At 48.7% G+C, this 25,288-nt stretch overlaps 1 protein-coding gene across 5 annotated transcripts in view; it reads left to right on the forward strand.

Moving 5' to 3' along the window:
* si:ch73-103b11.2 (COP1-interactive protein 1) overlaps positions 1–25,288 on the forward strand; it is a 103,730-nt gene that overhangs the window by 22,009 nt on the left and 56,433 nt on the right. The window lies entirely within an intron of this gene.

The raw sequence follows: 25,288 nt of genomic DNA on the forward strand, positions 1-25,288 counted from the left end.
GTCAGCTTCAGAAAGATGCATTCCAAGCCCCTTTAGAAAAACCAAATATCACGGAGACATCAATCTGTTTGCAGGCCATCAGTGGAAGTGGATCCTGACGCAGGTCAGCTGTATTGAGCGTGTGCCTGTGGTCTGGATGCATGCAACCAACAGCGCAGCCCGTACCCAGACTGTTATCCAGGAGGCTGCGTTCCAACCCGGAGGAGCCTCGCCAAATGGGCGGTGTTGCTTCCTTGTGGCTCAGGCAAAAGCCGAGGCTCCAAGATGGGCGTTTTTTTGTTTTTTTTTAATAGGCCTCGTTACCATGACCACCCTTTGTTTGCTTACCTGCCCTTGAGTTATCCAGAATGTTTAACCACAGGGTTTAATCTCTCGATTAGGATTAGAAAAGGAAATTTCAGTCCTCCCTCTTCCAGTCAGTCTTCCTCTTCCATTCAACTACCTGTTACTTGTAGCAGGTAGCTAGTAGTGTCCAGCAACATTCACCATTGCATTGTTAGTGATTTTAGCAACTGTCCTGAGAAAAGGGTAGTCTCTCCACAGGGTAGCCAACACCATCACCATCTTGTTTTTCTTCTTGGTGGTTTCGTTGGTGAGCTGTTTCCCTTGTTGTTCTGGCCAGTGCGTCTTATCTCTGTTTGAAATAATCATGAAAGGTTGTTAAATTAGCAGCAGTATGTAACATTAAAATCAAACTAGGACTGCAAACAAGATCTTATCAGGATTTTTTAGTTTGTGGGTGGTGCATTATTCATATTACAGAATTTTATATGAAAATATAATGAGTATTATGTGATGAATTAACAGTGAACAGCGTGTAGAACTAACATTAACATATTTCTCCTTGTGGGCTTGGGATTTCAAATGTGCGCATAAAATGGAAATTCTATACAATTAGGCTATAGCAGAGCATTTTTTTACTTTCTGATGCCCTAATATCCTGGTTGTTGTAGAATTTTTCAGGATATTTATCATGCTGTCACAAACCACAAAACCATGGCATTACATGCCTACAGACCAATTGGCAATGAAAAAGCAGTTTTACTGCAGTTCTACTTCAGTGAAGTGATGGAAATCCAAAACCGGTGGTTGAAGTATCATTACAGCTAATCAAACTTTTTCAAAGCAAGCAACACCAGTTACCATGTTCGCCTGTTAGCAGTCAGTCCCAGAGTGGGTTTTTAGAAAAGTTTGAAGGACGACCACCACATGATTTACTTGAAAAGGCATAGCTGAGGTTGTACTGGTGATGATTTAAAATAGTCATATCGCCCATCCCTACTGTGACCATTTGATTATATTTGGACTTGGAAAAAAAACTCAACTAAACACATCTTCACTGCTCAGTATAGCAGCAGCAACCAGTTCTCCAAGAAATGCCTTCTCATGTGTAATCCCTCTCTACATTTAGCAATTTCTACCTTCTTTGCTCCATCCCAAGTTATCAGTTGTCACCAGCTACTGTCAGGTGTGTACGTTTGACATACCGTGTTGACTTGTGTTTTTGTAGTACATCTGCGGGTAGGCCTGACCCCAAACCTGTTCCTCTGACATAAGGGGTCAGCCTGCCAGCCAGCTGTTGAAGTCTCACTAAGGCCCCATTCATTCTTGCGTTTTCGGGCTCAACAACCAAAGTTTAATTAACTGGAGTCGCTAATGTTATGTGTTCGTACACGCGCATATTTAGAAGGCCAAGAATGCTTGCACGTATGAACGAGTGACTGGACTTGCTCCCATATTTACCGCACTGTCAGTCAGTTTGTAATGGCGCAATATTTGCTCTGAATGGAAATTTTAAATATCACGTAGTAGATATACGGGTATAAGATATGGAGGACGGAGTGTGGCACAGTGGGTAAGGAACTGCGCTTGTAACCGAAAGGTCGCTGGTTCGAATCCCGGGTAAGGACACTGCCGTTGTACCCTTGAGCAAGGTACTTAACCTGCATTGCTTCAGTATATATCCAGCTGTATAAATGGATACAATGTAAAGTGCTAAGTAAAAGTTGTGTAAGTCGCTCTGGATAAGAGCGTCTGCTAAATGCCTGTAATGTAATGTAATGTAATGTAGATGCAATCCCCAATGTCAACAAACATGGATGCCACCATTCAATTTTTGTTCACCCCTGCAGAGAGCAGCCGAAGAGGACTTGTGTTTCCATGTCTGATCTGGCACCGAAGGCTGCAACGTTCAATAAAGCTTTTTTTTAACAGTGCTGAATGTTGCCCTTGGTGCGGTCTGTGTTGAATGTACTGCCAGGTTTCGAAGTCAGGGAGCATTGCGCAGTTACTCTGCATTTGTTACCAGTCGTCAACTCCCGTTCCCGTCTATACTCGCACAAGCAAGCTTATTTGCATAGGAACAAGAGTAGTCGCTACCTGTTTCGAGCAGGACGCGTTGCTGCTGGTTCTCGCTCTCGTTCATAACCGTATTGTGTGAACTTGACCGCATTAGGCTCTAAAATGAGCAGGTATTTCGCTGTAATGTGAACGGGGCCTCTGGTGCATTCCTGTCCTATGCATGCGTTGTGTTTTGAATTGCACATATGGAACCTGACTTCAAAATGAACAAAACAAGGAAACCAAAGGAGTAAAAATGTCGAAGCAATCTGCTCCCAAAGGAGAATGCTGACAGGCCATTTTCCCTTTTTGTAATGGTTCTCACAGTAATGCAGTAGAACAATAAGCAAAGCAAACCACTGTTTATGCAGAGACCAGTGTATACTCTATATTGAAATTGTTTAGGCATCAAAAAGCCTGATTTGTTCATTGGTATCGCAAAGCACTCTCATGCTTCTGCTTGACCCTCTTGGGTCACAGTGAGTAGCTTATCCGAGAGTGAGACCACAAATGCAGCCAGTATGGAAATAAACCTGGAGTTCATGTAAATGCCATGCGGTATGGCTGAACTGAGGTGATTCTCAACATCCTGTTGTAGTCCTTTAATGTAAATTTAATGTAAATAATTCCCAGGGTAATAAAACGCTGTCGCTTGTAGTAACCTGACGAATACACACTTAGGAGAGGGTAGAAGATGGGGAAATTGCAGGCGTGTCGTTTGTTGTTCCACAGAATGTTTTTCATGTTTCGCGCCCTTTGATTAGAATTGCGAACCGGTTCGTATTTTTTCTCTTGGCGCATGTCGGATTCCTGTCAGCGGAGATCCAGCAACGCGCAGCGTCCGACTGGAGCAGATCTCACTCCGAGCCCGCTGCAGAGGAATTGAAAGGGTCGTTCTGCCGGCTGAGCCGTCGTGGAAGATGGATGGTTTTCATCAGGAAACGAGTGGGAGCCAGCAGCGTTCCAGGGCCGCTCTTTTGTTTTTTACGTCCACTGGATTCTCTCACACGCTGTACTGCGGCGATCTGTGGCACACATTAGAATGGCTGACATTTCTGATTGCCTCGCTCTGCCTCGGATTCGCTCGTGTTCTTTATATTTCCTGCCCCTCTATCAGAGCGTATTGAACCTTGCAGTGCTGTTTTTCTGACTGGGAAACCGGTGTCAGAAACAGCTGGTGCATGGCTTCAGAGAGACGGAGAGAGAGGGAGGGAGGGAGGGAGGGAGGGGGGCCCTCTCCAAACAGGAAGCTCGGGTACATCATTAATAGGCCAGAGGAAGGTTGAAGGAATGAACGCAAGAGATTCTTAGTTCCTCCCTGCCTCCAAACCATCAATTATCTCTGCCGAGAAGAGAACTGTTATTACTTGGCAAGGAAGGACGACACATTTTGCATCGTCTTTTAGAGAGGTAGCCTGTAATTGCCTGTTGCTATTTTTAGTGCCGGCTGTGGTGTTTGAACCTTATCAGAAAGGCCCCTGGAGTCACAGTAAAGTGAGTAGTGCCTGTCTCCCATGGCCCCTCCCCTCACTGCAGTCTAGAGGGAAAACCTGAAGACTCAGTTGGAGCAACAGGCTTGGAATACGAACTGATATGAGATCCAGTTCCATTTAAATGGGCAACAGTTTTACAAGCGAGAGTAAAGAAGAGATCAAGGAGTCAGAACCCACAGGTCTCCAGACTGGGGCTTCATTACAGGAAAAGGTCTAACCGGGCCATAGCTCTGTGTAGTATGAGCCCTGTGAAATGGTTTGAGTTGCAACACCTGGTTCTCACACATTGCATGTCCTGCTGCTTTTGCCACATTTTTTGTTTCATTGCTTATAAATTAAGCAGCTAGTCTTTGCTGAAAAGTTTAGTGGAATGGTAGCTAATTTTGAATAAAAAATAAAATAAAAATTCATTTTAAACGATCTTTTTGAAGTTTATACATCTTACCAGTTCACAAAATTGGAGGCATTTATTAATATGGTTGTAAAAACATTTATAAGCGTGTGTGTGCGTGTGAGAGAGTGTGTGACTTTTGAGAAGACACACATACACACATGCACAGATAAGTAATCCATTAGTATGGAGATGAGAAGGTTAGCGAGGTGACATTTTCCACTTGCCCGAGAAGCCCAGCACTGTCCTGTGGATGACCTGTGCGTGACCAGATTAAAAATGGAGCTCATAGTTGATGTCTCCCCTCACCCAACCCACCACGTCATCGCTGAAATGCTTTGAAATCCCTGTGGAGCATGTGTGGAACAAAGGTATCATTCATTCACATGAATGTACGTGTTTGGTTTGGTGATCATCTTTCAGATGAGCAAAATGACATTAAGATGATGTGAATGAGGCTATGTGTTTTTGCTCTAAAAGATGTGTCAGATGTGCTTTTGTGTTAGCTCCAAGAGCAAGACAAGGAAACAAACAAGTCAGCAGTCAGTGACTAGGGGATTTTGACTCTCCCTCCTCATGCCAAATTCTGTCTTTGTCCTCGTTCTGTCAAATTCCCCAGCCACCAGTGTGATTTGTCATATTTAATCAGTCTTCTAATGATTTATTTAGAAGAGTGAAGGAGCAGGAGGCTCCAAAAGCGGGCTTCCCGATGCAATTTTTATTACAACCAAGTTGCATCCTGCCATCCAAAACCTTTCAGAAAGGGGCCTGGATGGTTTTGGTAGCCACTTACAGGAATGCTAAGTACATGTCGGCTTTGTCTTGGCCTCTTTCCGAGTTGGATTGCACTTGACTGTGCATTTAAAGGACGCTTGGTAAAACAAAGATGCACAAACATCCTGAGGACTTTATCTGCATGTGCGTTACACTGAGAGGTTTTATGGGTACACGGATATAAAAAGAAAAAGAACATCAGCTCTCAGACACAGCTGTAGAGCTGGTTCCTCAGCGCCAGACCATGACATGCAGCAAGTCTTGAAGAACACTGGGATTAAGGGCAAAATGAAATAAAGGGCAGGCAGTTTATGAGCACTTTCAAGGAGTACCTCCTGGTTCCATCTTCCAGCCATGGTTCCTTGTATAGAGAGAGCATGGTTTAATCTGTTGAATAGTGCCATGTTCTCAGACAAGATTTTCTATGCTAGCCAGGAGCTGCTTTGTTAAACTAGCAAAAATGAGTGCTAAGTTCATCCAAACCTGGCGGACCCAGGTGAGGTCTCCTCCTCCTCCTCCTTCTGATTCGTTGCTTCTGATTTGCCCCCACTTCCTCCTCCAAGGTGCCACACTTGCTGAAACGAGAGCATGCGCTTGTTGTCGGATGCAGCCCATTGTTTTCTGAACCGATGGTGTTGCATTACAGAGGCAATGTAACCGTCGGACCACCTTTCCAAGATTTTCGACTATGCGTTTTCTCAATCGTGTAATATTACGTGGCTGCGTAGCCACAGGTGAAGCTGAGGCCAAGTTCTGAATTTGGTAGCTTTTCAGTCAACTCGCTACGTGGACACTCCCTTCTGTGCCAGTGACGTGGCGCGAGAGCAAAGGCCGACAAGTAGGTGAGAGCTTGTCTGAACTTGAACAAACCGCAGTCGACACCATTGGCTCTAACCGCACAGGTAGCCATTTAGCGACTCTTACCCGAACGAATGGCCTGAGAGCTCACAGCCTTTTTACACTTCTCCTGTAACTTCTCTGGGCCTCTTCTCCCATTCCATCACGGCACACCGTCTGAATGGCCCAGTCACAAAGAACGAGCCCCAACAAAGGTATTGGGTTGTCGGAGCACAATGGACCTCACAATGGCAGTTCAGTTTGTTTTCTTTGGTCCCGAGTAGTGCATGCCTGTATTTTACGTGTGGGGAGAGATGCTGGTACTTGCCAAAAGGCCTCCTAGTAAACTGGGCTATTTTTACCCCTCCCACAGAGTGGCTTTTGTTCTCCTCACTGTGCAGACGGGGAATACAGCGGTCTTGTGCTGATTTGTCTTTGAGCAGTCTGCTACAGGACAGGCTGGCAACCAGCTCCCCTGCAATTAAACGGGCTTCCAGGCAGACACATGGAGACTGGAGCGAGCCATGGGAAAGTGTTCCGGATGGTGGGGGCTTGGGGGAAGGGGGGGGGAGCAGGAGCAGGAGGATCACTACCCTCCAAGTTGATAAGTACGTTTTCAAGAATGCGGATGGCTGCAGCCAGCAGCGTGATGGCGCCTTGTTTACAGACCAGCCGAAGAGTGTTTGGAGTCTGAAGAGTGGTTTGTGAGGCTGGGGTTAACCCCCGCCCTCCCGTCCCAGCCTCTTTCCTAACTGCTCTTTGGAATGCAGACAGCAGTGGATTACCGCGGATCGCAGCTCCAGTCGCACAAAGGAGTAATCTCTCTTACACCAACAGGCTGGGCTGGTGCTGGCGTCCCGGACCGCTAATCTTTACAGTCTCCCCTTGCTCTGACATGTCCGGCGCTGCCATGTGTGCTCCATCAGGTCTCGGGCAGGCCGAGTGCTGTCATCTGCTCACCTTACTGTGGGCTTCTCAGCCTGCGTTAGTCCTCACCGTGCACGTGTGTGATGGAACCCTCCTGTAGCGTCTCCTGCAGCTGTGCACCAGTCCTGCTCTTACACTCTCTCTTTGTCTGACCTGTGATGCTGACACTTGCATCCAGCTAAGCCATTCGACGTGTCGAATGTGACCCCATTTGCTTCATGAGCCAGTCCCTCTGCTCAGAGGACACAAAGCTGTGGCTACACAGCTGGGAGCCAGGTCATGACTGAGAGTGGGAGAGGAGGAAGAGGAAGAGACTGAAACAAAGCACGAGGGTAGCAGGGAACCTTTCTGCTACTTCTGCAAGTTTTAAGGTGCACCACGAGCTCTTCTCCTGCAGGAGGTGGGGTTCGGCCCCTCCTCCTCTGCTTTGATGCAGCTCAAGGCCCATAAGGCATTGCGTCTCTCTCCCTCTTGTTTGCGTCTTCGCTAAGACAGCGGAGGTTCGGGAGGGGCGCCGATGCCCGTCAGTGTGGGGCGAGGGGGGCTGGCGCTCGTGTTGCGTTGTAGGAAGCTCAACGCTAGCGCGAGCTCGGCTCCACCAGCACAGCGTTGCGTGCGGAGTTCAGCAGGGCCGCTACCGTGGGACACCCTTTCAAGGCAAACGATGCCAAGCTCTGGAGACCGAGCGGCTGCGCTTCACCGTGGGAGTGGAGGGAAGTGCGCATTCGAAGTGCGTTTGAAAAGTCCGGGGGCCGAGAGATCCGCTCAGGGAAACGGATTTGAAAACCATCTGGTTCCAGATACGTGAGTTCCTTTGTGTATTAGAAAACAGGATTATTCCCAGCGTATATCTACATTTAATTGAAAGCATTTGCACCTACTCAAAATGAAAATAAACAGAGACTGACTGTGCTCAGACATAACTGTTGTTTACCCATCTGACCTGATCATTTCTCTGCCTTAGCTTGTCGTAGATCGTGTTCTGTGCGAATCCTTGGCTGCAAAAGTAAGACAAGGAAGAACTTGATCGCTGCTTATGAGGAGACCTGCGAGCTTTGGCAGGAAGGACTCGGACATGATCAGGAAAAACCACCCCGTCATTATCAGCGAGCAGTGTGTATATCACTCCACACGATCCCGCGCTTCATGGGAGAGCCGTGCGGCTGCCTGTTTCGAAGCTCAGAGGAAAGTGGCCGGCCTGCATGGCAGTGCTGTCTGTATGGATTTCCATTGGTCTGCCATAACTGTTTACACAGGTCTCAGATATCACTGTGTGTCTGGGGGATCAGTCTCAGCCCCGGCCATTTATCTCATTCTGAGACAGACACACACACACACACACTCACTTGGACACACTCACAAAATGTGCATACAAATACACACACTGCTCACTATACTGTAAATATGTCTGTGTGCATGCAGACACATATGCGCGCACACACTCCCTGTTCGTGTTTGGACACTGCGTCGCGCCAAAAAGCCCTGTAGCACTTATTTTTTGCCCCCCGTGTTCCCATCCCAAGCACCAGCGCGATGTTCAGTTAAAGTCAACATTTCCCCGGATGTGGGGCGGCCGATTAGGATCTTATCTGCCCGCGTGCTTCACAGTTTAGGCACTTTTATCACTTTTTGTGAAAGCTGCAGTTGATAAACAACCCCACCCCCGGCCCCATCCCCACCCTGCTCTCTGTCAGCCACAATTAACTGCAATTATGAGCCTGCGAGACAGTGCTCCGCTATTCCTTTCTCCCACTGATCTTTGCCTCCGCACAGAACATTACTAGCCTTGAGAGAAGGTATTATTAGTAACTGGTGCAGTGGTCCAAAAATACCTACGGTGCAAACGTGATGAAGTTATAAAACCGTTTGAACAGCCTTTGTTTTTTCTCGATTTGAATGGGGTTGCTGAATTGTTAAAAGCTGTTTTGTTTTCTTTTGTTGTTTCTTTTCTTCGGAGGGACTCGGAACCCTTGCCAAACCTCCTAATGAACCGCAAGGCTAAAAATAAAAACGTCAGATTTCGATGACGGAGTGACGGCGCTCGAGCGCCATGAAGCCCACGCACTTCACAGCGCTGTCGGTTTGGTTGCGGGCTGAACTGCAGCCTTATCTTCCAGGCTTGCTCCGCCACGGTGGCGACCGGTCTTTGATGCTGTCGCCCCGGGGCCCCTCGATGTTGTGGCGTTCGTGTTGTTTATTTCCCGCTCTCTTTCTCTCCCTCTTTTCCCCCTCTCTCTCTCTCTTTCTCTCCCACTTTTCCCCCTCTCTCTCTCTTTCTCTCCATGGGAACTGCAGTAGAGTCACTGGCCTGCCCGGATTTGTGCTGGCCTCTGCGGAAACCTCAGAGTGGGGGGTTGTGTGCTAGCCTATCTCTCTCTCTCTTTTTTTCCCCTCTCTCTCTCACTCTCTGCATGCCCAAATTTAGACATGGACTTTTTTCGCTGTTCTTTCTCACTCTTCCCACGTGCTGGATGCCTGCCTAATTGAAATTTTATTTATGCCCCCTGAAAACTGCATGCGAAGGAGGGAAGGGGCTCTTCAGTGGCGTGGGGGGTACGGAGGGTGGGGGATGGCTGGAGTGATTAAGTCCCCGTACCCCCCAGAGGCCAGAACCCAGAATGGGAAGGTCTCGGGGAGGGCAGGATAATCCTGGGATTCAGGGGGCAGTGCTGTCCCATTTTTACCCTTGAGCGCAGCAGCAATAACAAAGAGAGGAAAGCGGAGACGTTTGATGTCTCGCTCAGTAGAATGGAAACATCTTTTCCATATTTGATTTCTCATATCTGTTGTTATTATGTAGGGGTATAGAATAACACCCACAAATGCAGTGACGTTTTTCATTTTTGGAAAGAGAGGTGCATTGTTTCCGGACCCTCGATAGCCGGGAGTATGGCGGCAGGCAGGCTCGCGCTGTTTATCTGGCAGGGCTAGGTCGTGTGTCATTGTGTGGGCAGGCAAGGGCGCGGTGCCCCACCCAGTGTGAGGCTGCGGGAGGGAGGGAGGGGCCTAAATCTGGGCCGGCCCACTTGTGCAGCCAGCAGGGGGGGGGAGAAAACCAGTCGCTCCCCCAGTCTTCATTCACCATGCGCAGGGTGTGTTATTTCACCCCCTTTATAATCGCACTCAACTCATGTCACTGTCTTAGAGGAAACAAGCCTATTAGTCCTTATCTTCTTTGAGAAAATTCTAATCAACCAACTTCATCAGATTCCAGTGCAATGATAACAGACCAGTTTTAGGAATTTTTATATCTACAGGAAGTGTGGCTCTGGTGCCAGAGACTCCTGATGGTGCCATTAGGTCAGCTGTTAAAGGTCTTTACAGTTTAGTATTAGTGTAAAAAGCTCTTGTCTGGACGCGTGTTGTTAATGTTCATTCGACGCCTAGGGCGCCTAGTTGTCCCGTGTTGTGTGGGACAGTCACGCATTTTCACTTTTTATACTGTGTCCTTCAAGAATACATGGTATTCTAAAGGAAATTTTGAAATATAGGCTACACATTTCAAAACCAAATCGTTTTAGAGGGAGTTTGTATGGAAACAGTGCAACTGCCACTACTAAATGCAATTTGTGCCAATCGGGCGGTGAAATATGATGCATTGTCCGCTAAAAAGTTATCTGTAGCTAGCTATATGGAATGATGGTCAGAAAACTGGAAGCAAAGAAACAAACCAAGGGTGAAGTCTGCCAGGTGATGCGCAGGCTGCCAAATAAAATCTTTCTGTTTCTCACAGAGGGGAACGGAATGTGATGCAACATGTGACTAGTGACTCACCATAGAACTGTCAGGTGGAAATAAACAAGCACATCAATTTTGTCAAAATGATTTAAAATAGTTATGATAACCTAGGCTATGCACATGCGGTGAATAATGAACAGTTGGTAAAACTACAAAATTGCTAATATGCTGGCATGCTTCGTTAAAACATACCATGATACTGCAGTATTATGCAATGGTGGTATACCAGTGCTTAAATGTGGACACTGCCCAACCCTGCTGAGATCCTATCATTTCCTTCCCACAACAGATTACATGCCTTCATCTAGCCACTTGCATAATTTCTGAGATTCCTAGGACATTAAAACAGGACCTCTTAACTAGTCCTTTATGTTTGCTCTACAAAACCAACAGTGCTTCTTGTCTTCTGTGTTCCTCTGGTCCTGTGCTAAGTGGTACCACCACCTCTGGTGTTGGGTGCTCTGTAGTAGCGGTGTCTCTGTTGTTGGATGCTCAGTGTTAACACCACCTCTGGTCTAGTGGTAAAAGTCTCTTTTGTTGGCTCCTCAGTGGTAACAACAGCGACACTTTTACTGCTGAACACAATACCAGAGGTATTCATAAATGTCTGTGGTGTTGGGTTCTCAATGGTAACAGCACCTTTGGTTTTCTTTAAAAGCTCCAGTGTTGGCAGCAGGGATTTGAGACTGTTCAGGGACCAAAAACGATAAACAAAAACAAACAAAATTTTTCATGAAACGAAAACACAACGAAATAACTTTGAAGTGTTCCATGGAAAAAACGCACTTTAAGAGAATGTAAACTGGTTATATTTTGTTTTGTTTGTGTTTATTTCTCCTTGCAAATCCCAGGCTGCAGTCTGATCTGTTAAATGTAACGCCTTTGGGCACCGTAAGTGGAAACTTCACTTGGGGAAATTGCTTTACAAACTGAAAGCTATGCCTTTCTGTAGCCAAAGCCCCTCCCCTATCTGGCCTGCTAGAGAGGCAAAGTGGGTCTTTTCGCAAAAGCCAGCGAAGTGAGACTCAACCAAGGGAAGATTTACCTCAGGGTGATAGTGCAGTAGCAGCAGAGAAGCTAGCTATTTCAGGTTTGTGCTGACCCAGAGAGGGATGACAGCCCAGGAATGATCCCATTCTATACAATTCATATTTACCATAATGAATGATGCCATTAATAGTCCACAGCGGGGCATTACGTTAAATAGTATCAGTTGATTCGGATTGAACTTATCAGATTGGCTAGCCAGGCAGCAAGCTAGCAAGTTAACAATATATCTAACTTGCCAACTAGCTAGTTTATACACTGTCCATACACTTATCTAAAGTTAACGTTAGTTTGATTAAAGGACAGTTAGCATGATTAACTATTAAATGATGTAGGGTTAAAAACAGCATCTTTGGTGAGAAAAACATCTAACTGGTGAGATGGACATGATTGTTAAGACATTGATTTGTAACATTAACTTTCCGAATAATGTTTACATTGATCCTACTAAGTTAACTAACTTACCGTTCTGTTTTGCACCAGAACAATTTAAGAGTTGTTGTAACAGAGGTGTGCATACTTATGCAGTCAAGACATGTCATTTTTTTTATTTTTCAGTAATTAAATTTACAATTCTCTTTTAAAGAATGGAATAAGTTGTCCTGATGAGATACAGACTTCCTAATTTAATTTGTCTTGATATCAGGCTGTAAGGCACCAGAGGTGAAATTTTTGAAACTTTCTCTAGGCATTGTATGTGACTGAGCATAAAAGACTGAGGGTGTGTGGCGCATTAAGCGGCTTTGACTCCATTTTTCAAGATGATTGCTGTACGGAAGACCATTTGGGAATAGACTGCAGAAGTGGCTTATGTGTCCCATAGTAGGCACTGTCTTGCTGGTGAAGGGTTGGCAATGTCTAGCGTGGCAGGTGGTCGTACTGTATCACCATGATTATTCATATCAAAGTGCACCAGATTGATGCATGCACTTGTTGAAATTCAGAATTTTCTTCCCCCTACGTGGTTCTGAGTTAAGCCCCCGATGTCCTCAAATCTTACCCACGGCTATCAAGCACAGTGTCGCTTCAGGCTATATGGAAATGTAGTTCATTATAGTACGCTGACAAAAAAGGCCATTGAAATTATATAAAAGTGAAATGATTTTCCAAATGATTTGCGTAGGTTGGCACCTAAATGTTCAGCAATGTGCCGGCTTTAGGCCAGCTGTCTCCACAGAAGACGCCTTTAAGCAAGGCGCATTGGTAATAATTAAAAGCTGTTTTCGATTTTGGCCTTGTTTACTGTTGCTAGGACAACGCTTTCACCGTTTTGTTGCACTTTCCTTGTTTAGACGCCATTGTGATGTCATCAATAGAGCATTATTAACCGGTATTTATATTCTGTTCTGACCAAATTTATGTGGACGGAAGGCTGACACAGGAACGGTATTATACCGTTTTTGTTCAGAACGAAACCAAGTGCAAAAATCATTCCTTCTCTCCTCTTAATCTCCGGTTGGCAGTGTTCTGTCTGAGCCATTAGGGGAGAAAGAGGGAGAAAAGGCTTTCACAGTCTGCCTGGAACGCCTTTCTTTGAAGGCTAAATGAAGTGATTTGCTAATTCTGTTTGAATGTCTGGATTTAGGCAGGAATCTCCTTCAGGTTTTCTGAATTGGTTTTCTTAGGTGAAATTCAAAAGTTCACGATGTCTGGTGCTTTTCCAGCGCTGCTGCGTGGTGAGAAATCCTCAACTGGTTCTATTATGCCACAGGCCCCCTTTTCCTCTCCTTCTGTTTTTTTTTTCCCCCTCCTTTTTTTTTTTGCTTTCAGGGATTTCCAGCCATTCATGGGCATGTGAATGGGTGGCTTTGGGATCCAGGGCTAAACGAGTTTACTCTCGCACTGTCTTAATTTTACTGTGTCCCATTAACATGTCTTCCTCCGCTTTACCAGTAAATCAAAAGTGTACGTTTGCGCAGCCGATGTCCTCATTTTAACCGTTCGCTCGCAGACTGCCTCGTGAAGCTGCTCGAGACCAGAGCGGCGCAAACCCGCGACAAAAGGCGTCATTGAAAACGCTTCTCCGGTCGAAAAAGCTTTGCCAAAAGCTTTCGGGTAAGACGCGTTTAAACGGAAAGCCGCGGAATGGGGTAGGAAGGTCTTGTGCTTCCATTTTGCGTCAGGCGGTTTTGTTCATTCGTACACAGATACTGTATCACTGCCCTGTGAGCGAGGCTTTGTTTGGCCTCTCAGTCAGGACAGCTTTATGTCATTGGGGGGCCCCCCCGGGAGGCACTCGGTGCCACAGTCAGAATAATGTTAGACCTCTCGCGGATCCACACTGCCATGTTTGGACTTTCTCTTCCTTTTTCCTGCTGGATGCCTCTTTCTCTTCCCACGCTCAGGGTGGTTTTGCTCCTCCACGTGGGCGACCACGAGCTGCTGCTCTCGCGCTTGCAGTCGAATGTGGGCTTAAATCGCAACGCGTCCAGTTCTGCGATTGTCAGCTGCGCGATTCTGTTCAGTTTTAGCTGTTTGGCGCCTTTTACAGAGACACTGTGGCAATGTGTGGGAAATGGGAAATAGGAGAAATTAGGCAAGACCAAGTGAGGTTAAAAAAAATTTTTTTAAAAAAACTCTTCAGTGGGAAGAAAAAGCCACTCAACTCAAACTGCAGTGCAGTTGTGGCATTGAGATGTGGGGGGTTCTTATGCGCATTGCCCCTGTGTGGGTTGTGACGCGCGTGGTCCTTAAAGGTGAGGGCTCTGACTGGAGCTGTGAGCGCAGCTGCTCCGGGTCGTCTCTCAGGGCCCAGCAGGTGCTGCCCCCCCATTCGCACCCCCCCCCGACCCCCCCAACCCCGACCCCTGCTTCGGAAACCCCCAGGATCAGACTCGCTCTCGGCCTCGTGCGGCCTGTGCAGCACCAGGCTTTTAACTCCTGCGCAGACATAAAACAAATGACAAAGCCAAGTGACCCGTCGCCATAGCCACGGTCATGACTTGCGCTGATGTTGCACCATCTTTTCGTTTAAGGATGTGAAAGCACTTTAGAGGGCATAATTCACCAACACGGTGGCCATTTTGCACCACAAATCTTGCTGAATTGCGCTGAACAAGCCTGGAGCGTTGCTAAATGATACTGGTGGACGATAACTGTACTCCGGTTTCGGTGGAAGAAGGCAAGGAAAGTAAAGTAAAGTTTACCGTGGATGTCCTCGTATGGATCCATGAAGTCATGCTGCTAGTCCTCTCATTGACACGTAGCTCGTTGTTGGTCCTTCGGCGTTTCGCGATAAGCACACTGTAATCTCGTTCACCCGCGGGAGCCACCTTAGGGCCTGGCCCTGTGTAAACAGTGCCATCTGCTAGCACCTGGCGCCAGTCCAGCACGCTCCTTAATCAGATTACCACTCGCTTTTTTTTTTTTCTATCCCTTCTTTTTTTCACCTTTAATTATTCCTTCATCGCAGCATGTGCTGAAGTTTGACTTTGGCATAATGTAGTAGTAGTAGTAGTAGTGAAAACCTCTCCCTGCTAGATTTATGCCTGAGCGTGTAGGTCTGCGTCTGTGAGGATATATGTGTGTCGGAATGTGTGTGTGTGTGTGTGTGTGTGTGTGTGTGTGTGAGAGAGAATGCATTATAAATTCCACAGAGGCCCTTCCTCACAGCGTATGGCCCCTGTCAGACTAAGAGACAGGAGGATGTTGACTGTGATTAAGCCAGGCTCACAAGGGTGGCGGGAAGTGGAGGATCTCATCTCAGGGTTTCAGTTTTTCCCAAGCAACTGGGGACAGCACACAAGGCCTGGGCAGCCCTGTAGCCCCCCCATCTCCTCCTCCTCGTCCTCCTCATCCTCCTCCGCAGCGCTGTGTTGGAGGTCACCGCGGAGTCGACGCAGCCCCTGCTACTGCTGTGGGATATCCGCCTCCTCGCCCACCCCCCCCCCCCCCCCCCACAGGAACATTCTGTTCTGCCATCTCATCAGCTCTGTCAGGGGTCCCCGAAAATGCAAGGGGTTTGTTTGGTGCCGTGTAAACCCTCTTTGCCGTGTCCATTCAGAGAGAGCAATGGAGCGTTTGTTTCTCTCTGAGCCCCATGGGAAATGGGCACGTCCATCGATGCAGCGGCTCGCACTCGCCTACCTTAGTCAGGTGCCTCGGTGTTAGCCAACAGCCGGGCTTTGTTAGGTTCTTTTTGTTTGCTGATTCTCAACTGCACCTTCCCGTCTTTACTCTGACCACAGAGAATGAAAACAGCCATCCATCAGCAGCAGGGACAACTGGAAGTCTTTGTGTGACTAAGGAAGTTATTTCAGGGACAGAATGCTTGTCTTCAGAACAGCTGTGGTTTGACAGGAGATTTAAAGAACTCTGAGAACTCGCTAGAGCTCCCGATTTCATGCTTTTCACTCAATTGTAATTCAAAACAGACATTGTTTTATTGAACAGAAAATATTTGGTCCTTATCATTGTTCCTTAGATGTGTGTTCTGTTTTGTGAATTTTAGGCGGAGTGGGAAGTAGCGGGTCAGCATAAAAGTAGATCTCTTTACAATCTTTTTTTAATTTATTCATGTACTGTCGGCTCACCTCTTCCTTATGGGGATAGTGTCTGCTTTGAAGAGCGTAATGTAGGCATATGAAATTTCCAGTCTTGATCATGTAAATGCATGTAGATAATTGTATGCAATGAAAGTGGTTGTAACAGATCAAATGAACATTAGGATATTAGTGCAAATGCTGTATTATGATCACACCAAATCTTCATTTCAGCATTATAGTGAGGATGGGAAACTATAACTGTATATTCAGGGTTTCCCCAGCTGGAGGAAAGTGGCGAGAGAGGATAGAGACGGCAGGGTTTCACCCCAGGCGGGAGTGCCCCCCTCATCGTCGCCCAGGACAGTAGTGTTGGCGCGTGCCTCGGCGCAGAACGAGCCTGTTATTGATCGGCAGCGAGGCAGCTGCGAGATTCTTAGCATCGATTGCCGCTGCGTTCGTTTGTACGGATCGCTCATCGTGCCGCAGAGCGGGCTCCTCCGCTCTCGTGATTAAAACGAAGCGCCTTCGTTTGAACGGGCCTCCTCAGAACCTGGCTGGGATTTCACCGTTCGGTTAGTTTGCTCTTTGGGGGTTTTTGAGCAGAGGGCTGCCAAGGCGAGGCGCTGCAGACAAGCTCTTTGCCGCTGAGCCGTACCGAGTCAGAGACTTGGCTGTGCCCGTACAGAACGCTGCGCCTCCCGATGAGGCTCCAGAAGTCAGGGCCGCCTGTTGAGACTGTTGAGTCCAGTTTCTCTCTGAGAGCAAAAAGCGCTTTTCTGTTGTGCACATGATGTCATTTGCTTCAGCTGTGGAATCTCTACAGCCTTACTGCGAGTCTCCTTTCATCCTTTAGCAGGGGCCGGCCAGTGCACGCAGGCCCACGCAGCTGAGAGGCTCGCAGACTCTCTGGCTCGCTGGAGAGCTTGAGCTCGCTCTGCAGTCCGGCCTGAGCTCTCCTGGTGATGCGTACGAGCCTGCCGCTAGCCAGGCTGTGCGCGCGGAGGGAGCGCTCTGCTCGACCCCAAGTGAGCTTAAGGGCCTCAAGTGTCCTCTTCTGATTCATTGGCGGCGAGAGCCGAGCTGCGCGGCGATTGCCAGGTTGTCGTTTCCGTCCTTTTGTGGAAGTGCGTTCTCCACACACTGGGGGGTTTACAGCGGAGCCGCGCTTTCTTGTGTTTTGAAGATGACGCAGCCCCCCCCCCCACCCACCCCCCCACCCCGGGCATCTCCATTAGCGAGATCGCCCTCTGAGGCAGAGCAGCTGAAGACGGCAGCTCCCTTTGTACTCAACTTCACCTGCGCCCCCTCATCTCTTTCCCTCTCAATCCGCCCCGCCCCCCCTTGTCCCTCTCTCTCTCGTGCCCCAGTATCGCTGCCCGTCTCCAGCCTCCTCTTTGAATAGATCTGTACATACATAATCATAGTCCAGGCAGGGCTTATTAAAAAACCAGAGATAATACAAAACGTTTCACGGGGCTGTTTGATATGGAAAACTTTGCGTGAAGGAGCCTACAACCTCTCAGAAGGCCTTTGTAATGCACAAAGAGGTCCAATATTACCATATACTGCCTCGGTGGGCTGGAATATGGCATTTATGAAAATGTATGCTTTTTATTCTGCATTGAAGACCAACTCAAGATGGGGATAGATTACATGTGCGCTACCCTCCCTTTAATGACTGCCTGTGATGGACCTTCATGGCCTCTTTTTTATGATTTTAATGTGTCATTAACACTAGAAAAGGAAACAAGGTGTGTGAACCCACCTAGAAGACATGTTTTGTTCATGCTATGACCTGAAGCCCTGTTTCTGCTGGGCTGTGAAGCATCACCCAGGGTCATTACCCAGCGTTAGCCCGGAAGGCCTTCGGGCTCCCTGCACCTGCAGCGCGCACGGCGGGTCGTCCTCTGGCAGTTTGGCCAGCGCTGCAGAGACACACAGCAGAGGCAGCAGTCAAGGGAAGGGGGATGACTTTGATGGAGAAAGACCACCACAGTGACCATCTGTGAGGCCTCCGAGCCGCGCCTGAGGATTTACTGCATCTCAGCGCAGGGGCGACGCTGTATTTTCAGCGCTGCCTGTCCTCACGCTCAGCCCCGGCTACTTTTAGATTTCTCCCGCGACTGTTTTGGCGGCGGGTTATGTGCTGTCGGTAAGCAGCGGAGGTGGTTTCCCAGCTCGGGAGCACACGCGGTCGTTTGGGAAGCCGAAGAGGACGCCGCCGCCACGACGGACCGCCCTCTGTGCCGCGGCGCACGAGCGAGCGGCCGGCCGGCGGACCCCCGCGCCTGCCTGCCGTCTCTGGAGTGCCGGGGTCAGGTGTCACGTACACCAGCAAGCGGGCGTGTTTATACTCTGAGTGTTCCATAAACCCCACAGCAGAGCCTGCTTCCAGCCACCTACACTGAGATAAGCAGTCCTTCCTTCAGCCAATGGAACAAGAGCGGCTACTCTGCTCTGGGTGTCTCATTAACTAAACCCCCCCCCCCCCCCAGCTGCTGCTTTCTTTCCCTTGTCTCTAATTTTATACCTCTGAGTTTATTTGTTGTGTCCATAAAATCAGTAAGACAGGTGAGGAGCTGGCTCCACACGCACTCTCTCTTGCTTTCTGAGTGTTTGGAAGTTCTACTGTAACATGGACTGAATGCCGGTTTATTTTGGGGAAAACGAGTAAGAGAATTCGAGGTCGTTTTTGGCGATTAACATTGCGTTGCATCGATCCGCTGTGTTTGTGTAGCAGCGCTCCGGTTTCGCAGGAAAGGAAAGCGCCGGGGCCTTTTGCGACGGGCTGTTTTCTTTGTTGCCGAAGCGTTTTATTGACTCTATACAGGGCCTAATGCGGTGCAGGTTTGTGTTATGTAAACAGCGGCAGCAGTGGAACAGCTCACATTTGCGATCTGTGTTTCTTCCCCCCCCCCCCCCCCCGTCCCGTCGAAGCGCGTGCTCGCCCGCGGCTTTGAAGCTTTCGTTTTAGCCGGGCGCGATGAAACGCGCGGGTGCGTTTACCCAGGTGACCGTTTCAGCGCCGCGGAAACTACAGCTTCCTTGGTGTGCGAGCAGCCGCTCTGGGTTTCCCTGGCCACGGGCGAGCCGGACGGGACGTCCCGCCGCGTTCCCTCGTGCCAGGGGTCCTGCGTTCCCCCGCGGCCCCGAAGGGCCGCCCGACGATTTGATTCACACGCTCCGTGACATCGGTGCGTTCCTGTTTGGCTCACGCCACCGGTCTGCTGCCGAGCCGGCCGCTTCCCCGGTCTCTCCTCCGCAGATCTCTCTCAAGCATTAATCAATCTCCTCCGCTCCCTGGCCGCCCCCCCACCCCTCCCGGTCCCGCCCATCTTGGTGCGCGTGCACGAAGGCCCGCTCGCAGGTCAGAAGCCCCTGTAATGCAAAGAGCGTGCGGATAACAAGCAGCACGCTGCGCACATCTGTAACCCTCACCCAGTGCACTTCGGCGCAAGCCGAGCACATACACTGGAGCGTGCGTGCTAGCAGCTTATTGATCGCTTCTGACTGTTTTAAGTCTGCAGGGCTGCCCACCTGTTTGACTCGTAGCTCCTCAGGAACACTGACTGCATTACCGATATCTTTTAGCGCACACCTCTCTGTGAATAAACAAATAGAAGGGATTTCTGTGCTGTAATGGGCTCAAACAAGCTTGTGAAAAGACTATTACTCTATCACGGATCCCCCTGCTTGTTTTCATTATGTTGGCGTAACTATCTTAGGAGAGCGCTGTGGCATGTTGTGGTCTTGTGCCTTTAGGCGTTGCTGGTTTATAAATGCATAAATGCAAGCAAACTATAAGCATTGCACGTGCAAACCGTGTGTTTGTGTGTTTGTTTGTGTGTGTGTGCGCATGTTTGTGTGTGTGTGTGTGTGTGTGTGTGTGTGTGTGCTCCCCGTGTGCCATTCGCTTCCTCAAAGCTGTGGGACCTTTAACATTTCTATGACCAGAGGGCCACATTGGCTGTGTTTGTTAATCGTTTATCACTGCCAGAATAGAATGTTGGAACATGAACGGAATTTAATTTTAATTTGGTGCAGATCAGGTTTTATCGAGCATTTAATTAGGCTACATGTGATTGTGACTGAGAGTGAAGCTTTTCTATTGCAAACAGATGGGTCTTTAACAATGAATCATTAAATTAAAGAAGAACAGAAGATGATTTTTTTTTCTTACTGGCCTCCAGAATTTCCCTCCTCATGCAACCAGTATGGCTCTTCCTAGTGGCTTGTTCTTAATTAGCTAGCTCGTTCTTTATACGGGTGCGCTTTCGACGGTACAGAAATGACTTTGCAGACGAATGGTAAAGATCGCACCATAACGAACGCGCGGCTGCCCACATCGATGCAACGTGCAGCGTCGTACATTTTGTCTTGTTTTTGTGTCGTGTGTCGAGTGTTTTTCGCCCTGCGAGCGCTATTTATGGATTCGCTCGCTGTGTTCTGCGAGCGTGAGCCAGACACCTCCGTGTAGCATTCCGCCCTGCTGGCCAGGTGAGTGCGGAGCGTGATGCATCATTACCTGGCTGCTAACCAGCTATGCTGTCTGTGTGAACTAGTGCTCGAGTGACATGTCTGCACTAGCATGAACCGTGACAGTGTAGCCAGCTGGCTGCTTGTTTCTGACACAATGCTGCATTCATGTTAAATATCATTGAGACATATGAAATATAGTGGTAAAAACAAATGAGTGCTAGCATACTGCCATTGTTCCATTGTCTGGGAATGGAGAAAAATGTGTTTTGTATTCATGTAATGTACTGTCATGGCATTTGGTTCTATGGAGTAACATTGTGTGCTGTACAGAAGTGCAGTGCCAGGTATCTTAATTTGCTGCAGTTTTGAAAGATGAGTTTTTTCTCTCTGCTGCTGCATCCACTTAGCCCAGGATGAACAGCCTGCACATTGTTTGTGTGCAGACCTGCTGATTGCACAGTAATGTCACATGCTGTTTGGAGCACAGGGACAGTGATGAAAGACGCTCGCAGGTGGGTGTTGAATGCAGTGTCAGAAATGGACAGTCTATTTACCGACAGTGCTGAGTCCACAGTGTGTCCATCACACCCCTCCCACCCACACACAGCAGTGTGTCCATCGCACCCATCTCACACACACACCACAGAATGTCCATCACACCCATCCCACACACACCGTAGTATGTCCATAACCCCCATCCCACACACACCACAGTAAGTCCATCACACCCATCCCACACACACCGTAGTATGTCCATAACCCCCATCCCACACACACCACAGTAAGTCCATCACACCCATCCCACACACTCCGTAGTATGTCCATAACCCCCATCCCACACACACCACAGTATGTCCATAACACCCATCCCACCCACATCCACACACACCACAGTATGTCCATAACACCCATCCCACACACACCCACACACACCACAGTAGGACCCTCACTCCCATCCCACACACACCACAGTAGGACCCTCACACCCATCCCACACACACCCACACACACGACAGTAGGATCTTCACACCCATCCCACACACACACCACAGATTTTCCATCACACTCATCCCACGTACAGCATGTCCATAACACCCATCCCACGCACACCACAGTAGGTCCCTCACACCCATCCCACACACACACACCACAGCATGTCCATCACACCCACCCCACGTACAGCGTGTCCGTCGCACTCCTCCCACACACGCAGCTCTCATCCGCGCAGAGCCTCCTCCAGACCCCGAAAGCGGCCAGTGCCCGCACGGAGGGAGCGGGACCGAGGCAGAGCGCCGCCTCCGCTCCGACGCTCCCGCCGGCGTCCGGGCGGCGGAGGTAATTCCCTCGCGCAGCGCGAGGATCGTGTTCAGTCCTCGGGCTTCTGCCTTTGTGAAGTGGATAATTGCAGTTCCCGCCACGGCGCTGCACTCCGGAATCGTGCGGCGCGGTGTGGGTGGCGCGCTTGGCGGTTGCCTGGCTGAAGTGCCCAGAGGAGCCAGCCTTGAGGAGCCGCCTCAGGCACAGGCGGCAGCAGAAGAGAGGGACAGGGACAGATTGGGGACAGTTAGGGGAGTCGGTGGCAGGGGCAGGTCTGAGTGAACTCTGTATTGAAGGCATGCGATCCCCACCTACGGGTACATTTTTGCCGAAAGCATTCATGTCCTCCTCAGAGCCCCTCCTTTGCCGTTTCAGCCCTGTCCCGTCTCTGCCTGCTTGGTTTTAGACGCAGGTGATCGTTGGTTTTTTTTTGAACATGCCGGTTGTGAGCGTGCTGCTTCTGCACCCCTGTGGCACTGACCTGGCCGGGCCTGTTTGAGCGTGGCACACATTCCCCAGCCAATCAGTGCGGCCGCTGTGCAACCTCCTCAACACCTGTCTCTGCACGCTGAATCCTGAACTGACAGACTCAGGAACTGTGGTATATTAATTCTTAATATGTCAGTGATGGCGATGAAAATGTCTTTGATCCTGGCTTTAGGCTAGCCCAGTGGGTTTTTCCGTTGGAAACCAAGTTAAGGCATACAGATGTATCTCTACTTTAAAGGCGGGCCGCAAAAGTGTCTTTGCGATGCTACAGTGATTGGTTCTGCTTGATGTTTGAATTTATGGGCTCTTCAAATGGGGCAGAAAGAGAAAGAAGCCATCAATTCCAGAAACGTACAGGATGCTAACCTGGTTTTAGTTTGACTTGATTGACTTTATAGTGCATAGTTGACTGCACAGTCTAGTGTTCTAATTCTTTTAGGCTGCGATCACACCAGACACGCTTTGCAGGCTTCAAATCGCGAGGTGCGCTGCCTGTGTTGATTTTATGAAGCTTACTCTGTAAAAAGCTCTAGTCAATCACTTGGCTGACGTCAGTAATGTCATTAACTGCATTAGACTTATTTTACCAAAAATTTTGGTTTGTTTTTTTGTTATTTTAAACAACGGATAAGCGGCGAGCACTTTTGCTCTTTTGGGGCGTTAGTGACAAATTGAGTTGAGAAACAAACAACTTTTGTGAAATATTATAACTGTGGGTGCGTTGGAACGGCCACAACCAATTTCTCCTCTAGCTTCTTTGTTTACAATTGAATCTGACAGCAAAATCAAGCCCAGCTTCTATTTTCAGAGAAAGGAATGACTGTAGGGTGTGTTTTAGCCATGTACATCAAAGTGGAATCATCATAAACTTCAAGCGCACCTAAAAACAGCGAGGCACCCAGGGTGAATAAACACGAGGCACCTGGTGCACAAAAGCAACACAGAAAACGCTTCAAACTCATTGAAAGCGACTGGAAAAAAGGCAGCCCCAGCTATTAAAGCACGTCTGGTGTGATCGCAGCGTAAAGCTCAGTAGAGACACTAGTGGTGATTCATAAGAGACCTATTGAACTTCAGTTAAAAGATTTAAATAAATAGTAAAGTCAGTTTGGCTACTTTTCCTGTCGTGCTCTTCCAATCTCAGCGGATGCGTATCGTATCAGTCACAATGACATGGATTTTACACAGAAGCACCAAGACAGGAAGAGTGGTCGTTCAGTAGTTGTTGGCTTAATGTCTCTGATGCTTTGGGATTTCCATGAGTCTGAAGGCAAGCGGGGGATGTTTTTAATGAGGTAATGCATGGGCTGTAGATAGTGATGGATTGCGTTCCTGTCCGTGCTCTTCTGAGTTCACATTGCCTGGACACGTATCTCAGCCGTTCAGGGCTGACGGGCTGTTGGCCTGTTTGCAGTCCAGGCCCTTTGTCAGGCACAATCAACATTGGTGTTCATCCAGCGCAGCCAAAAAAGCAGAAACGCCCTCTCTCTTCTCCCACTGTTCCCCCTCCCCCTCCACCACCTTCTTTCTGAAGTTTGGCAGTCGTGACGTAACGAAAACAACTCTAAACCTTTAAAGACCAGAATGCTTCGGCGCAATGACGTAATGAAAACAGGCCTAAACCTTTAAAGACCGAAATGCTTCGCCTTCCTAATCTGCCTCGCTGTGAAAAAGAACAGGCGAAGCACGAGGGGAAATTGGGCTTCAAAGGCTGAGGGACTTGGCTGTGTGGCCTCCTTCAGAAGACCATCTGAAATTATCGTCTATCTGAACCACTGTTTGCTTTGGCCCAACGAGGGTGTCCGTGCGTCAGAACGCTTTTTACCCAGGACTCGCTGTGCTTTCAGCCTGAATCATGGCAGCTCGCTCTTGAGAACATAGTCGTGGGCGCGCCAGCCCCTCCCATCGATGTAGGCTTGAAGCGGTACAAATGTGAAGAGTGATTCATGCAGAAAATGTATTGGAAGAGTGTTTTTTTAGTGCGATTTCTCCTCTCTCAGCAGGTACGCTGGAAAATGTACTTCGTGTCCGATTATGCTCTTGGCGTCGTCATCGTTTCACCTCTGTATCACATTCCAGATGTGTGAAATATGTGAATGCTCTGTCAAGTTATATGACTTGCCCAGGCACAAATATTAAATGTCAGCCAATGACCACACATTGTTGAGAGTTCAGTGTTTTATCCTCGGAACAATCTGGAAAACAAATGCATTGTCAGTGGGAGGCTTCAGCTGTGGTACCTAAATTACAGGGCTTTGAGGATACGGCAGCCAGCGCGTAATAATAATTATTATCTATTTGGCTGACGCTTTTCCCCTATGTGACGCAGTGCCACTGGCGTACGTTTGACAGGCTGTGCTTTGACTGGAGTTCCGCTGGTATCTCTTGATAGTCACTTGTGTCTGATAGTCTTGTGCATACGCAAAACCGCCTGTGGTAACAAGTCACAAGCAATCTTGCAGGCAATCTTTCATGCTGAAGTCTGCTTCTGGAATGGCGTTTAAAAAGAAACCTCGTATGTCTTATTCCCTTCCGTAGCACCGTTACTGTAGCGTTTTCTAAATGGTGCGTGTCCGTATCTTCATATCCACGGGAGTGGAAAGAGCGGGATTTATTTTGGGCTGAGCAGTGAAAGCCCTCTCCCTGGGAGCGCGTGCTCGTGTGCAGTGCGGAGCCCCGATCGGCGTTTCGCACCTGCAGCGCAGACTGAAAGCCGGAGAAGCGTCGCCGCGTGGAATCCGACCTGACGGGCGACGTTCCGCACGGCGGGTGATGAATGTCGCCCCGCTCTCACGCCGCTGTCACCCGAAGGCGGTGTGACACGAGAGGCGGGGGGGGGGCCTGCCCCCGCAGGACGGCGCCGCGTAAATAATCCTTCCTGTCCCCCGACGCTGCCGATAGCGACAGCGGCGATTAGCAAAGGGGAGTGACCCCCCACCCCCAACCCCACATCAGTCTGGCTTGGCTCGGGG

The sequence above is a fragment of the Anguilla anguilla genome, chromosome 2 (assembly GCF_013347855.1).
Source record: "Anguilla anguilla isolate fAngAng1 chromosome 2, fAngAng1.pri, whole genome shotgun sequence".
NCBI classification, from domain to species: Eukaryota; Metazoa; Chordata; class Actinopteri; order Anguilliformes; family Anguillidae; genus Anguilla; species Anguilla anguilla.